We start from the raw sequence: 18,712 nt of genomic DNA on the forward strand, positions 1-18,712 counted from the left end.
TATATGTTTTGAGCCTTTAATGTGATACCAGTTTTAGATTCCGATGCTTCACATCAAGTTTACTGTATCCCTTGAACATTCATATTGACGATGAAACACAGAAATTGCAACGGAATTAAATACAAAAGTTACAATGCCCACTTTAGTACAAGTAGACTGACTCTTCCTACAATCTATGATTTGAGCCTTTCCTGTGAGACCAGTTCAAGAATCCGATGCATCACTTCAGGTTTACTGTATCCCTTGGCCTTCATATTGACTATGAAACACCAAAATTACATCGGAATTAAATACAAAATGCACAATGCCGATGTAAGTACAAGAAGACTGAGTCTTCTCCCCATACATGTTTTGTGCCTTTCCTGTGAGACCAGTTTTAGATTCCAATGCTTCACATCAGATTTACTGCATCCATTGGACCTTCTTATTGACGATGAAGCACAGAAATTGCATCGGAATTAAATGCAAAAGGCACAATACGTACTTAAGTACAAGAGGATTGAATCTTCTTACATTCTATGCTTTGAACCTTTAGTGTGAAACCAGTTTTAGATTGCGATGCTTCACATCAGGTTTACTGTATCCCTTGAACCTTCATATTGACGATGAAAGACAGAAATTGGATCGGAATTAAATACAAAAGGCACAATGCAGTCTTAAGTACAAGTGGACTGACTCTTCTTACATTCTATGATTTGTGCCTTTCCTGTGAGACCAGTTCAAGAATCCGATGCATCACTTCAGGTTAACTGTATCCATTGGACCTTCATATTGACTACAAAACACATAAATTACATCGGAATTAAATACAAAATGCACAATGCCGTTGTAAGTACAAGAAGCGTGAGTCTTCTTCCTCTATATGTTTGAGCCATTCCTGTGAGACCGGTTTTAGATTCCATTGCTTCACATCAGGTTTACTGTATCCCTTGGACCTTCATATTAGTGATGAAACACAGAAATTGCATCGGAATTAAGTACAAAAGGCACAATGCCGACTTAAGTACAAGAGGACTGAGTCTTCTTACATTCTATGACTTGAGAATTTCCTGTGAGACCAGTTTTAGATTCCGATGCTTCACTTCAGGTTTACTGTATCTCATGGACAGTCTTATTGACAATGAAACACCGAAATTGCATCGGAATTAAATACAAATGGCACAATGCCGACTTAAGTACAGGAGGACTGACTCTTCTTTCATTCTATGATTTGTGCCTTTCCTGTGAGACCAGTTTTAGATTCCGATGCTTCACATCAGGTTTCCTGTATCCCTTTGGACGTTCATATTGGTGATGAAACACAGAAATTGCATCGGAATTAATTACAAAAGGCACAATGCCGACTTAAGTACAAAAGGACTGACTCTGCTTACATTCTATGTTTTGAGCCTCTCCTGTGAGACCAGGTTTAGATTCCGATGCTTCACATCAGGTTTACTGTATCCCTTGGACCTTCATATTGACGATGAAACACAGAAATTGCTTATACAATAGGCCCAATGCTGGCTTAAGTACAAGAGGACTGGCTCTTCATACATTCTATGTTGGCACAACTTGTCCGGAACAATGGGTCGGTTGGTAGGTTATGTTTTGAGCCATCAAGGGATCACAAATTTAGCATTGGAGGGCAGGGTGCAAGGTAAAAATCGTAGAGGGACACCAAGAGATCAATACACTAAGCAGATTCAGAAGGATGTAGATTGCAGTAGGTACTGGCAGATGAAGAAGGTGGCACAGGATCGAGTAGCATGGAGAGCTGCATTAAACCAGTCTCAGGACTGAAGACCACAACAACAACAACAATGTTTTGAGCCTTTCCTGTGAGACCAGTTTTAGATTCCGATGCTTCACATCTGGTTTACTGTATCCCTTGAAGCTTCATATTGACGATGAAAGACAGAAATTGGATCGGAATTAAATACAAAAGGCACAATGCCGTCTTAAGTACAGGTGGACTGACTCTTCTTACATTCTATGATTTGAGCCTTTCCTGTGAGACCAGTTCAAGAAACCGACGCATCACTTCACGTTTACTGTATCCCTTGGACCTTCATATTGACTATGAAACACATAAATTACATCGGAATTAAACACAAAATGCACAATGCCGTTGTAAGTACAAGAAGCGTGAGTCTTCTTCCTCTATATGATTAAGCCATTCCTGTGAGACCAGTTTTAGATTCCATTGGTTCACATCAGGTTTACTGTATCCCTTGGATCTTCATATTGACGATGAAACACAGAACTTGCATCGGAAATAAGTACAAAAGTCACAATGCCGACTAAAGTAGAAGAGAACTGACTCTTCTTACATTCTATGATTTGAGCCTTTCCAGTGAGACCAGTTTTTGATTCCGACGCTTCACTTCAGGTTTACTGTATCTCATGGACAGTCTTATTGACAATGAAACACAGAAATTGCATCGGAAGTAAATACAAATGGCACAATGCCGACTGAAGTACAAGAGGACTGACTCTGCTTATATTCTATGTTTTGAGCCTCTCCTGTGAGACCAGGTTTACATTCCGATGCTTCACATCAGGTTTACTGTATCCCTTGGACCTTCATATTGACGATGAAACACAGAAATTGCTTAGGAATTAAATACAACAGGCCCAATGCTGACTTAAGTAAAAGAGGACTGGCTCTTCTTACTTTCTATGTTGGCACAACTTGACTAGCAGAAGGGATCGGTTGGTAGGTTATGTTTTGAGCCATCAAGGGATCACAAATTTAGCATTGGAGGGCAGGGTTCAAGGTAAAAATCGTAGAGGGAGACCAAGAGATCAATACACTAAGCAGATTCAGAAGGATGAAGGTTGCAGTAGGTACTGGCAGATGAAGAAACTTGCACAGGATAGAGTAGCATGGAGAGCTGCATTAAAGCAGTCTCAGGACTGAAGACCACAACAACAACAACAATGCTTTGAGCCTTTCCTGTGAGACCAGTTTTAGATTCCGATGCTTCACTTCAGGTTTACTGTATCCCTTGGAATTTCATATTGACGATGGAACACAGAAATTACATCGGAATTAACTACAAAAGGCACAATCCTGACTTAAGTACAAGAGGATTGACTCTTCTTACAATCTATGTTTTGAGCCTTTCCTGTGAAACCAGTATTAGATTCCGATGCTTCACATCAGGTTAACTGTTTCCCTTGGACCTTCTTATTGACGATGAAACACAAAAATTGCATCGGAATTAAATACAAATGGCACAATGCCGACTAAAGTAGAAGAGGACTGAATCTTCTTACATTCTATGATTTGAGCCTTTCCTGTGAGACCAGTTTTTGATACCGATGCTTCACTTCAGGTTTACTGTATCTCATGGACAGTCTTATTGACAATGAAACACAGAAATTGCATCGGAAGTAAATACAAATGGCACAATGCCGACTTAAGTACAAGAGGACTGACTCTTCTTACATTCTATGTTTTGAGAATTTCCTGTGAGACCAGTTTTAGATTCCAATGCTTAACTTCAGGTTTACTGTATCCCTTGCACCTTCTTATTGACGATGAAACACAAAAATTGCATCGGAATTAAATACAAATGGCACAATGCCGACTTAAGTACAGGAGGACTGACACTTCTTTCATTCTATGATTTGTGCCTTTCCTGTAAGACCAGTTTTAGATTCCGATGCTTCACATCAGGTTTACTGTATCCCTTGGACCTTCATATTGATGATGAAACACCGAAATTGCATCGGAATTAAGTACGAAAGGCACAATGCCGACTTAAGTACAAGAGGACTGACTCTTCTTACATTCTATGCTATGAGCCTTTCCTGTGAGACCAGTTTTAGATTCCGATGCTTCACTTCAGGTCTACTGTATCTCTTGGACCTTCATATTGGCTATGAAACGCAGAAATTGCTTCAAAATTAAATACAAAATGCACAATGCCGATGTAAGTACAAGAAGACAGAGTAGTTTTAGATTCCGATGCTTCACATCAGGTTTACTGTATCCGTTGAAGCTTTATATTGACGATGAAACACTGAAATTGCATCGGAATTAAATACAAAAGGCACAATGCCGACTTAAGTACAAGAGAACTGACTCTTCTATCATACAATGATTTGAGCCTTTCCTGTGAGACCAGTTCTAGAATCCGATGCATCACTTGAGGTTTACTGTATCCCTTGACCTTTCTATTGACGATGAAACAGAGAATTTGCTGCGGAATTAAATACAAAAGGCACAATGCCGACTAAAGTAAAAGAGGACTGACTCTCCTTACAATCCATGATTTGAGCCTTTCCCTCGAGACCAGTTTTAGATTCCGATGCTTCTCTTAAGGTTTACTGCATCTCATGGACCTTCTCACTGACGATGAAAGACAGAAATATCATCGGAATTAAATATAAAAGCACAATGCCGACTAAAGTACAAGAGGACTGTCTCTTCTTACATTCTACGTTTTGGGCCTTTCCTCTGAGACCAGTTTTAGATTCTGATGCTTCACATCAGGTTATCTCTATTCCTTGGACCTTCATACTGACGATGAAACACAGAAATTGCATCTGAATTAAATACAAAGTGCACAATGCCGACTTACGTACAAGAAGACTGACTCTTCTTACATTCTATGTTTTGAGCCTTTCCTGTGAGACCAGTTTTAGATTCCGATGCTTCACTTCAGGTTTACTGTATCCCTTGGACCTTCATATTCACGATGAAACACAGAAATATCATCCGTATTAAACACAAAAGGCACGATGCCGACATAAGTACAAGAGGACTGACTCTTGTTACATTCTATACTTTGAGCCTTTCCTGTGAGACCAGTTTTAGATTCCGATGCTTCACATCAGGTTTCCTGTATCCCTTGGACCTTCATATTGGTGATGAAACACAGAAATTGCATCGGAATTAATTACAAAAACACAATGCCGACTTAAGTACAAAAGGACTGACTCTGCTTACATTCTATGATTTGAGCCTCTCCTGTGAGACCAGGTTTAGATTCCGGCGCTTCACATCAGGTTTACTGTATCCCTTGGACCTTCATATTGACGATGAAACACAGAAATTGCTTATACAATAGGCCCAATGCTGACTTAAGTACAAGAGGACTGGCTCTTCATACATTCTATGTTGGCACAACTTGTCCGTAACAATAGGTCGGTTGGTAGGTTATGTTTTGAGCCATCAAGGGATCACAAATCTAGCATTGGAGGGCAGGGTGCAAGGTAAAAATCGTAGAGGGAGACCAAGAGATCAATACACTAAGCAGATTCAGAAGGATGTAGATTGCAGTAGGTACTGGCAGATGAAGAAGGTGGCACAGGATCGAGTAGCATGGAGAGCTGCATTAAACCAGTCTCAGGACTGAAGACCACAACAACAACAACAATGTTTTGAGCCTTTCCTGTGAGACCAGTTTAAGATTCCGATGCTTCACATCTGGTTTACTGTATCCCTTGAAGCTTCATATTGACGATGAAAGACAGAAATTGGATCGGAATTAAATACAAAAGGCACAATGCCGTCTTAAGTACAGGTGGACTGACTCTTCTTACATTCTATGATTTGAGCCATTCCTGTGAGACTAGTTCAAGAAACCGATGCATCACTTCACGTTTACTGTATCCCTTGGACCTTCATATTGACTATGAAACACATAAATTACATCGGAATTAAACACAAAATGCACAATGCCGTTGTAAGTACAAGAAGCGTGAGTCTCCTTCCTCTATATGATTGAGCCATTCCTGTGAGACCAGTTTGAGATTCCATTGGTTCACATCAGGTTTACTGTATCCCTTGGATCTTCATATTGACGATGAAACACAGAACTTGCATCGGAAATAAGTACAAAAGTCACAATGCCGACTAAAGTAGAAGAGAACTGACTCTTCTTACATTCTATGATTTGAGCCTCTCCAGTGAGACCAGTTTATGATTCCGACGCTTCACTTCAGGTTTACTGTATCTCATGGACAGTCTTATTGACAATGAAACACAGAAATTGCATCGGAAGTAAATACAAATGGCACAATGCCGACTTAAGTACAAGAGGACTGACTCTGCTTATATTCTATGTTTTGAGCCTCTCCTGTGAGACCAGGTTTACATTCCGATGCTTCACATCAGGTTTACTGTATCCCTTGGACCTACATATTGACGATGAAACACAGAAATTGCTTAGGAATTAAATACAACAGGCCCAATGCTGACTTAAGTAAAAGAGGACTGGCTCTTCTTACTTTCTATGTTGGCACAACTTGACTAGCAGAAGGGATCGGTTGGTAGGTTATGTTTTGAGCCATCAAGGGATCACAAATTTAGCATTGGAGGGCAGGGTTCAAGGTAAAAATCGTAGAGGGAGACCAAGAGATCAATACACTAAGCAGATTCAGAAGGATGAAGGTTGCAGTAGGTACTGGCAGACGAAGAAACTTGCACAGGATAGAGTAGCATGGAGAGCTGCATTAAAGCAGTCTCAGGACTGAAGACCACAACAACAACAACAATGCTTTGAGCCTTTCCTGTGAGACCAGTTTTAGATTCCGATGCTTCACTTCAGGTTTACTGTATCCCTTGGAATCTCATATTGACGATGAAACACAGAAATTACATCGGAATTAACTACAAAAGGCACAATACTGACTTAAGTACAAGAGGATTGACTCTTCTTACAATCTATGTTTTGAGCCTTTCCTGTGAAACCAGTTTTAGATTCCGATGCTTCACATCAGGTTAACTGTTTCCCTTGGACCTTCTTATTGACGATGAAACACAAAAATTGCATCGGAATTAAATACAAATGGCACAATGCCGACTAAAGTAGAAGAGGACTGACTCTTCTTACATTCTATGATTTGAGCCTTTCCTGTGAGACCAGTTTTTGATTCTGATGCTTCACTTCAGGTTTACTGTATCTCATGGACAGTCTTATTGACAATGAAACACAGAAATTGCATCGGAAGTAAATACAAATGGCACAATGCCGACTTAAGTACAAGAGGACTGACTCTTCTTACATTCTATGCTTTGAGAATTTCCTGTGAGACCAGTTTTAGATTCCAATGTTTCACTTCAGGTTTACTGTATCCCTTGGACCTTCTTATTGACGATGAAACACAAAAATTGCATCGGAATTAAATACAAATGGCACAATGCCGACTTAAGTACAGGAGGACTGACACTTCTTTCATTCTATGATTTGTGCCTTTCCTGTAAGACCAGTTTTAGATTCCGATGCTTCACATCAGGTTTACTGTATCCCTTGGACCTTCATATTGATGATGAAACACCGAAATTGCATCGGAAGTAAGTACGAAATGCACAATGCCGACTTAAGTACAAGAGGACTGACTCTTCTTACATTCTATGCTATGAGCCTTTCCTGTGAGACCAGTTTTAGATTCCGATGCTTCACTTCAGGTCTACTGTATCTCTTGGACCTTCATATTGACTATGAAACGCAGAAATTGCTTCAAAATTAAATACAAAATGCACAATGCCGATGTAAGTACAAGAAGACAGAGTAGTTTTAGATTCCGATGCTTCACATCAGGTTTACTGTATCCGTTGAAGCTTTATATTGACGATGAAACACTGAAATTGCATCGGAATTAAATACAAAAGGCACAATGCCGACTTAAGTACAAGAGAACTGACTCTTCTATCATACAATGATTTGAGCCTTTCCTGTGAGACCAGTTCTAGAATCCGAAGCATCACTTGAGGTTTACTGTATCCCTTGACCTTTCTATTGACGATGAAACAGAGAATTTGCATCGGAATTAAATACAAAAGGCACAATGCCGACTAAAGTAAAAGAGGACTGACTCTCCTTACAATCCATGATTTGAGCCTTTCCCTCGAGACCAGTTTTAGATTCCGATGCTTCTCTTAAGGTTTACTGCATCTCATGGACCTTCTCATTGACGATGAAAGACAGAAATGTCATCGGAATTAAATATAAAAGCACAATGCCGACTAAAGTACAAGAGGACTGTCTCTTCTTACATTCTACGTTTTGAGCCTTTCCTCTGAGACCAGTTTTGGATTCCGATGCTTCACATCAGGTTATCTCTATTCCTTGGACCTTCATATTGACGATGAAACACAGAAATTGCATCTGAATTAAATACAAAGTGCACAATGCCGACTTACGTACAAGAAGACTGACTCTTCTTACATTCTATGTTTTGAGCCTTTCCTATGAGACCAGTTTTAGATTCCGATGCTTCACTTCAGGTTTACTGTATCCCTTGGACCTTCATATTCACGATGAAACACAGAAATATCATCCGTATTAAACACAAAAGGCACGATGCCGACATAAGTACAAGAGGACTGACTCTTGTTACATTCTATACTTTGAGCCTTTCCTGTGAGACTAGTTTTAGATTCCGATGCCTCACTTCACGTTTACTGTATCCCTTGGACCTTCATATTGACGATGAAAAACAGAAATTGCATCGGAATTAATTACAAAATCCACAATGCCGACATAAGTAAAAGAGGACTGACTCTTCTTACATTCTACGTTTTGAGCCTTTCCTGTGAGACCAGTTTTAGATTCCGATGCTTCACATCAGGCTTACTGTAACCCTTGGACCTTCATATTGACGATGAAACACAGAAAATGCATCGGAATTAAATACAAAATGCACAATGCCGACTTAAGTACAAGAGAACTAACTGTTCTTTCATTCTATGTTTTGTGCCTTTCCTGTGAGACCAGTTTTAGATTCCGATGTTTCACATCAGGTTTACTGTATCACTTGGACCTTCATATTGACGATGAAACACAGAAAATGCATCGGAATTAAATACGAAATGCACAATGCCGACTTAAATACAGGAGGACTGACTCTTCTTACATTCTAGGTTTTGAGCGGTTCCTCTGCGAACAGTTAAGGATTCCGATGTTTCACTTCTGGTTTGCTGTATCCCTTGGACCTTCATATTGACTATGAAATACTGAAATTGCATCGGAATTAAATACAAAATGCACAATGCCGATGTAAGTCCAAGATGACTGAGTCTTCTTCCTATATTTGTATGAGCCTCTCCTGTGAGATCAGTTTTAGATTCCGATGCTTCACATTAGGTTTACTGTATCCCTTGGACCTTCATATTGACGATGAAACACAGAAACTGCATCGGAAGTAAATACAAAAGCACAATGCCGACTTAAGTACAAGAGTTCTGACTCTTCTTACATTCTATGTTTGAAACCTTTCCTGTGGGGCCAGTTTTAGATTCCGATGCTTCACTTCAGGTTTACTGTATGCCATGGACCTTCATAATGACTATGAAACACAGAAATTGCATCGGAAATAAATACAAAAGGCACAATGCCGACTAAAGTACAAGAGGACTGACTCTTCTTACATTCTATGATTTGAGTATCTCCTGTGGGACCAGTTTTAGATTCCGATGCTTCACTTCAGGTTTACTGAATCCCTTGGGTCTTCTCATTGACGATGAAACACAGAAAATGCATCGCAATTAAATACAAAAGGCACAATTCCCATGTAAGTACAAGAAGACTGAGTCATCTTCCTGAATTTGTTTGAGCCATTCCGGTGAGACCAGCTTTAGATTCCGTTGCTTCACTTCAGGTTTACTGTATCCGTTGGACCTTCTTATTGACTATGAAACACAGAAATTGCATCGGAATTAAATACAAAAGGCACAATGACGGCTTAGGTACAAGAGGACTGACTCTTCTTCATTCTATGTTTTGAGCCCTACCTGTGAGACCAGTTTTAGATTCCGATGCTACACTTCAGGTTTACTGTATACCTTGGACCTTCATATTGAGTATGAAACACGGAAATTGCATCGGAATTAAATACAAAACGCACAATGACGATGTAAGTAGAAGAAGACTGAGTCTTCTTCCTGTATTTGTTTGAGTCTTTCCTGTGGGACCAGTTTTAGATTCCGATGATCCACATCAGGTTTACTGTGTCCCTTGGACCTTCATATTGACGATGAAACACAGAAATTGCATCGGAACTATATACAAGAGGCACAATGCCGACTTAAGTACAAGAGGACTGACTCTTCTTACATTCTATGATTTGAGCCTTTCCTGTGAGACCAGTTTTAGCTGCCGAAGCTTCACATCAGGTTTACTGTATCCCTTGGACCTTCATATTGAGTATGAAGCACAGAAATTGCATCGGACGTAAATACAAAATGCACAATGCCGATTTAAGTACAAGATGACTGAGCCGTCTTCCTGTATATGCTTTGCGCCTTTCCTGTGAGACCAGTTTTAGATTCCGATGCTTCACTTCAGGTTTAGTGTATCCCTTGGACCTCCATATTGACTACGAAACACAGAAATTGCATCGGATTTAAATACAAAATTCACAATGCCGATGTAAGTACAAGAAGACTGAGTCTTCTTCCTGTATTTGTTTGAGCCTTTCCTGTGAGACCAGTTTTAGATTTCGATGCTTCGCATAAGGCTTACTGTATCCCTTGGACCTACATATTGACAATGAAAGACAGAAATTGCATCGGAATTAAATACAAAAGGCACAATGCCGACATAAGTACAAAAGGACTGACTCTTCTTACATTACATGTTTTGAACCTTTCCTGTGAGACCAGTTTTAGATTCCGATGCTTCACTACAGGTTTACTGTATACCTTGGTGCTTCATATTGACTATGAAACACAGATATTGCATCGGAATTAAATACTAGATGCACAATGCCGATGTAAGTACAGGAAGACTGAGTCTTCTTCCTGTATTTGTTTGAATTTTTCCTGTGAGACCAGTTTTAGATCCCGATGATCCACATCAGGTTTACTGTATCCCTTACATCTTTATATTGACGATGAAACACAGAAATTGCATCGGAGTTATATACAAAATGCACAATGCCGACTTAAGTACAAGGTGACTGACTCTTCTTACATTCTACGTTTTGAGCCTTTCCAGTTAGACCAGTTTTAGATTCCGATGCTTCACTTCAGGTTTACTGTATCCCATGGACCTTCATATTGACTATGAAACACAGAAATTGCATTGGAATTAAATACAAAAGGCACAATGCCGCCTTAAGTACAAGAAAGCTGAATCTTCTTAATGGCGGTTTTTTTTAACCTTTCCTGTAAGACCAGTTTTAGATGCCGATGCTTCACTTCAGGTTAACTGTATCCCTTAGACCTACGTATTGACAATTAAACACAGAAGGCGAATCGTTATTAAATACAAAATGCACAATCCCGGTGTAAGTACATGAAGACTGTGACATCTTCTTGTATATGATTTGAGCCTTTCGTTTGAGACCAATTCTGGATTCCGATGCTTCACTTCAGGTTTACTGTATCCCTTGGACCTTCATATTGAAGATGAAACACTGAAATTGCATCGAAATTAAATACGAAAGGCACAATGCCGCCTTAAGTGCAACGACACTGACTCTTCTTACATTCTGTGTTTTGAGCTCTTCCAATGAGACCAGTTTGAGATTCCGATGCTTCACTTCAAGTTTACTGTATCCCTTGTACCTTCATATTGACTATGAAACACAGAAATTGCATCGAAATTAAATACAAAATGCACAACTCCGATGTAAGTACATGAAGAGTGAGTCTTCTTCCTGTATTTGTTTCAGCCTTTCCTGTGAGACCAGTTTTAGATACCGATGCTTCACTTCAGGTTTTCCGAATCCCTTGGACCTTCATATTGACTATGAAACACAGAAATTGCATCGGAATTAAATACAAAATGCACAATGCCGACTTAAGTACAAGAGGACTGACTCTTCTTACATTCTAGGTTTTGAGCCTTTCCTCTGAGAACAGTTAAGGATTCCGAAGCTTCACATCAGGTTTACTGTGTCCCTTGGACCTTAATATTGGCGATGAAACACAGTAATTGCATCGGAAATAAATACAAAAGGCCCAAAGCCAACATACGCACAAGAAGAGTGACTCTTCTTACAATCTATGTTTTGAGCATTTCCTGTGAGACCAGTTTTAGATTCCGATGCTTCACTTCTGGTTTGCTCTATCCCTTGGACCTTCATATTGACTATGAAATACTGAAATTGCATCGGAATTAAATACAAAATGCACAATGCCGATGTATTTACAAGTTGACTGGATCTTCTTCCTATGTTTGTATGAGCCTTTCCTGTGAGACCAGTTTTATATTCCGATGCTTCACATCAGGTTTACTGTATCCCTTGGACCATCACATTGACGATGAAACACAGAATTTAATAATGATTAAATACAAAATTCACAATGCCGATGTAAGTACCAGAAGACTGAGTCTTCTTCCTGTATTTGTTTGAGCCTTTCCTGTGAGAACAGTTTTTGATTCCGTTGCATCACATCAGGTTTACTGTATCCCTTGGACCTTCATATTGACGGTGAAACACAAAAATTGCATCGGAATTAAATACAAAAGGCACAATGTCGGCTTAGGTACAAGAGGACTGACTCTTCTTCATTCTCTGTTTTGAGCCTTACCTGTGAGACCAGTTTTAGATTCCGATGCTTCACTTCAGGTTTACTGTATACATTGGACCTTCATATTGAATATGAAACACGCAAATTGCTTCGGAATGAAATACAAAATACACAATGCCGATGTAAGTAGAAGAAGACTGAGCCTTCTTCCTTTATTTGTTTGAGTCTTTCCTGTGAGACCAGTTTCAGATTCCGATGATCCACATCAGGTTTACTGTGTCCCTTGGACCTTCATATTGACGATGAAACACAGAAATTGCATCGGAATTATATACAAGAGGCACAATGCCGACTTAAGAACAAGAGGACTGACTCTTCTTACATTCTATGATTTGAGCCTTTCCTGTGAGACCAGTTTTAGATTCCGATGCTTCACATCAGGTTTACTGTATCCCTTGGACCTTCATATTGAGTATGAAGCACAGAAATTGCATCGGATGTAAATACAAAATGCACAATGCCGACTTAAGTACAGGGGGACTGACTCTTCTTACATTCTACGTTTTGAGCCTTTCCTGTGAGACCAGTTTTAGATTCCGATGCTTCACTTCAGGTTTACTGTATCCCTTGGTCCTTCATATTGACTATGAAACACAGAAATTGCATTGGAATTAAATACAAAAGGCACAATGTCGATTTAAGTGTAAGAAGGCTGGATATTCTTACTGTCTTTGTTTTTAACCTTTCCTGTGAGACCAGTTTTGGATTCCGATGCTTCACTTCAGGTTAACTGTATCCCTAGGACCTTCGTATTGACAATTAAACACAGAAAGCGCATCGGAATTAAATACAAAATGCACAATGCCGGTGTAAGTACATGAAGACTATGACATCTTCTTGTATATGTTTTGAGCCTTTCGTGTGAGACCAGTTCTAGATTCCGATGCTTCACTTCAGGTTTACTGTATCCCTTGGACCTTCATATTGACGATGAAACACAGAAATTGCATCGAAATTAAATACAAAAGGCACAATGCCGACTTAAGGGCAAGAACACTGACTCTTCTTACATTCTGTGTTTTGAGCCCTTCCAATGAGACCAGTTTGAGACTCGAATGCTTCACTTCAGGTTTACTGTATCCCTCTGACCTACATATTGACTATGAAACACAGAAATTGCATCGAAATTAAATACAAAATGCACAATGCCGATGTAAGTACAGGAAGACTGAGTCTTCTTTCTGTATTTGTTTAAGCCTTTGCTGTGAGATCAGTTTTAGATTCCGATGCTTCACATCAGGTTTACTGTATCCCTTGGACCTTCATATTGACAATGAGACACAGAAATTGCATCGGAATTAAATACAAAAGGCACAATGCCGACTTAAGTGCAAGATGACTGACTCTTCTTACATTCCTTGTTTTGAACCGTTCGTGTGAGACCAGTTTTAGATTCCGATGCTTCACATCAGGTTTACTGTATATCTTGGACCTTCATATTGACTATGAAACACAGAAATTGCATCGGAATTAAATACTAAATGCACAATGCCGATATAAGTACAAGATGACTGAGTCTTCTTCCTGTATATGTTTTGAGCCTTTCCTGTGAGGCCAGCTTTACATTCCGATGCTTCACATCAGGTTTACTGTCTCCCTCGGACCTTCATATTGACGATGAAACTTAGAAATTGCATCGGAATTAAATGAAATAGGCAAAATGCCGACTTAAGTACAAGCGGACTGACACTTCTTACGTTCTACGCTTTGAGCCTTTCCGATGCATCACTTCAGGTTTACTGTATCCGTTGGAACTTCATATTGACGATGAAACATAAAAATTGCATCGGAAATAATACAAAATGCACCTTGTCGACTTAAGTACAAGGGAACTGACTCTTCTTACATTCTACGCTTTGAGCCTTTCCAATGAGACCAGTTTTAGATTCCAATGCTTCACTTCAGGTTTACTGTATCCCTTGGACCTTCATATTGACTATGAAACACTGATATTGCATCGAAATTAAATGCAAAATGCACAATTCCGATGTAAGTACAAGAAGACTGAGTCTTCTTCCTGTATTTGTTAGAGACTTTCCTGTGAGACCAGTTTTAGATTCCGATGCTTCACATGAGGTTTACTGTATCCCTTTGACCTTCATATTGACGATGAATCACAGAAATTGCATCGGAATTAAATACAAAAGGCACAATGCCGACTTAAGTACAAGGGGACTGACTCTGCTTACTTTCAACGTTTTGAGCCTTTCCTGTGAGACCAGTCTTAGATTCCGATGCTTCACTTCAGGTTTACTGTTTCCCTTGGAGCTTCATATTGACTATGAAACACAAAAATTGCATCGGAGATAAATTCAAAAGGTACAATGCCGACTTAATTACAAGAAGGATGACGGTTCTTACTGTCTATATTTTGAACCTTTCCTGTGAGACCAGTTTAAGATTCCGATGCTTCACTTAAGGTTAACTGTATCCCTTGGACCTTCTTAATGACAATTAAACACAGAAATTGCATCGGAATTAAATACAAAATGCACAATGCTGGTGTATGTACATGAAGACTGAGACATCTTCCTGTATATGTTTTGAGCCTTTCCTGTGAGATCAGTTTTAGATTCCGATGCTTCACATCAGGTTTACTGTATCCCTTGGACCTTCATATTGACAATGAGACACAGAAATTTCATCGGAATTAAATACAAAACGCACAATGCCGACTTAAGTTAAGAAGGCTGACTGTTCTTACTGTCTATGTTTTGAACCTTTCCTGTGAGACCAGTTTTAGATTCCGATGCTTCACTTCAGGTTAACTTTATCCCTTGGACCTTCTTATTGACAATTAAACACAGAAATTGCGTCGGAGTTAAATACATAATGCACAATGCCGGTGTATGTACATGAAGACTGAGACATCTTCCTGTATATGCTTTGAGCCTCTCCTGTGAGACCAGTTCTGGATTCAGATGCTTCACTACAGGTTTTCTGTATCCCTTGGACCTTCATATTGACGATGAAACACAAAAATTGCATCGAAATTAATTACAAAAGGCACAATGCCGACTTAAGTACAAGAACACTGACTCTTCTTACATGCTATATTTTGAGTCCTTCCAATGAGACCAGTTTTAGATTCCGACGCATCACTTCAGGTTTACTGTATCCCTTGGACCTTCATATTGACTATGAAACACAGAAATTGCATCGAAATCAAATACAAAATGCACAATTCTGATGTAAGTTCATGAAGACTGAGTCTTCTTCCTGTATTTGTTTCAGCCTTTCCTGTGAGACCAGTTTTAGATTCCGATGCTTCACATCAGATTAACTGTATCCCTTTGACCTTCATATTGACGATGAAACACAGATATTGCATCGGAATTAAATACAAAAGGCAAAATGCCTACTTAGGTACAAGAGGACTGACTCGTCTGACATTCTATGCTTCGAGTCTTACCTGTGAGACCAGTTTTAGATTCTGATGCTTCACTTCAGGTTTACTGTATCCCTTGGACCTTCATATTGACGATGAAACACAAAAATTGCATCGAAATTAAATACAAAAGGCACAATGCCGACTTAAGTACAAGAACACTGACTCTTCTTACATACTACGTTTTGAGCCCTTCCAATGAGACCAGTTTTAGATTCTGACTCTTCACATCAGGTTTACTGTGTCCCTTGGACCTTCATATTGACTATGAAACACAGAAATTGCATCGGAATTAAATACTAAATGCACAATGCCGATATAAGTACAAGATGACTGAGTCTTCTTCCTGTATATGTTTTGAGCCTTTCCTGTGAGGCCAGCGTTACATTCCGACTCTTCACATCAGGTTTACTGTCTCCCTCGGACCTTCATATTGACGATGAAACTTAGAAATTGCATCGGAATTAAATGAAATAGGCAAAATGCCGACCTAAGTACAAGCGGACTGACACTTCTTGCGTTCTACGCTTTGAGCCTTTCCGATGCATCACTTCAGGTTTACTGTATCCGTTGGAACTTCATATTGACTATGAAACACAAAAATTGCATCGGAGATAAATTCAAAAGGTACAATGCCGATTTAATTACAAGAAGGCTGACGGTATTTACTGTCTATATTTTGAACCTTTCCTGTGAGACCAGTTTAAGATTCCGATGCTTCACTTAAGGTTAACTGTATCCCTTGGACCTTCTTAATGACAATTAAACACAGAAATTGCATCGGAATTAAATACAAAATGCACAATGCCGGTGTATGTACATGAAGACTGAGACATCTTCCTGTATATGTTTTGAGCCTTTCCTGTGAGATCAGTTTTAGATTCCGATGCTTCACATCAGGTTTACTGTATCCCCTGGACCTTCATATTGACAATGAGACACAGAAATTTCATCGGAATTAAATACAAAACGCACAATGCCGACTTAAGTTAAGAAGGCTGACTGTTCTTACTGTCTATGTTTTGAACCTTTCCTGTGAGACCAGTTTTAGATTCCGATGCTTCACTTCAGGTTAACTTTATCCCTTGGACCTTCTTATTGACAATAAAACACAGAAATTGCGTCGGAGTTAAATACATAATGCACAATGCCGGTGTATGTACATGAAGACTGAGACATCTTCCTGTATATGCTTTGAGCCTTTCCTGTGAGACCAGTTCTGGATTCAGATGCTTCACTACAGGTTTTCTGTATCCCTTGGACCTTCATATTGACGATGAAACACAAAAATTGCATCGAAATTAATTACAAAAGGCACAATGCCGACTTAAGTACAAGAACACTGACTCTTCTTACATGCTATATTTTGAGTCCTTCCAATGAGACCAGTTTTAGATTCCGACGCATCACTTCAGGGTTACTGTATCCCTTGTACCTTCATATTGACTATGAAACACAGAAATTGCATCGAAATTAAATACAAAATGCACAATTCTGATGTAAGTACATGAAGACTGAGTCTTCTTCCTGTATTTGTTTCAGCCTTTCCTGTGAGACCAGTTTTAGATTCTGATGCTTCACATCAGATTAACTGTATCCCTTTGACCTTCATATTGACGATGAAACACAGATATTGCATCGGAATTAAATACAAAAGGCAAAATGCCTACTTAGGTACAAGAGGACTGACTCGTCTGACATTCTATGCTTCGAGTCTTACCTGTGAGACCAGTTTTAGATTCTGATGCTTCACTTCAGGTTTACTGTATCCCTTGGACCTTCATATTGACGATGAAACACAAAAATTGCATCGAAATTAAATACAAAAGGCACAATGCCGACTTAAGTACAAGAACACTGACTCTTCTTACCTACTACGTTTTGAGCCCTTCCAATGAGACCAGTTTTAGATTCTGACTCTTCACTTCAGGTTTACTGTGTCCCTTGGACCTTCATATTGACTATGAAACACAGAAATTGCATCAAAATTATATACAAAATGCACAATTCCGATGTAAGTACAAGAAGACTGAGTCTTCTTCCTGTATTTGTTTGAGCCTTTCCTGTGAGATTAGTTTTATATTCCTATGCTTCACATCAGGTTTACTGTATCCCTTTGACCTTCGTATTGACGATGAAACACAGAAATTGCATCGGAATTAAATACAAAAGGCACAATGCTGACTTAAGTACAAGAGGACTGATTCTTCTTACTTTCTATGTTTTGAGCATTTCCTGCTAGACCAGCTTTACATTCCGATGCTTCACTTCAGGTTTACTGTATCCCTTGGACCTTCATATTGACATTGAAACACAGAAATTTCATCGGAATTAATTACAAAAGGCACAGTGCCGGCTTAAGTACAAGAGGACTGACTCTTTTTCATTCTATGATTTGAGCCTTACCTGTGAGACCAGTTTTAGATTCCGATGCTTCACTTCACGTTTACTGTATCCCTCGGACCTTCATATTGACTATGAAAGACAGAAAGGGCAACGGATTTAAATACAATATTCACAATGCCGATGTAAGTACAAAAAGACTGAGTCTTCTTCCTATATTTGTTTGAGCATTTCCTGTGAGACCAGTTTTGAATTCCGATGCTTCACATCAGGTTTACTGTATCCCTTGGACCTTCATATTGACGATTAAACACAGATATTGCATCGGAATTGAATACAAAATGCACAATACTGACTTAAGTACAAGAGGACTGACTCTTCTTACATTCTATGATTTGAGCCTTTCCTGTGAGACCAGTTTTAGATTCCGATGCTTCACCTCAGGTTTACTGTATCCCTTGGACCTTCATATTGACTATGAAACACAGAAATTGCATCGAATTAAATAC

This window comes from Schistocerca americana, chromosome 10 (genome assembly GCF_021461395.2).
Source record: "Schistocerca americana isolate TAMUIC-IGC-003095 chromosome 10, iqSchAmer2.1, whole genome shotgun sequence".
Classification (NCBI taxonomy): Eukaryota; Metazoa; Arthropoda; class Insecta; order Orthoptera; family Acrididae; genus Schistocerca; species Schistocerca americana.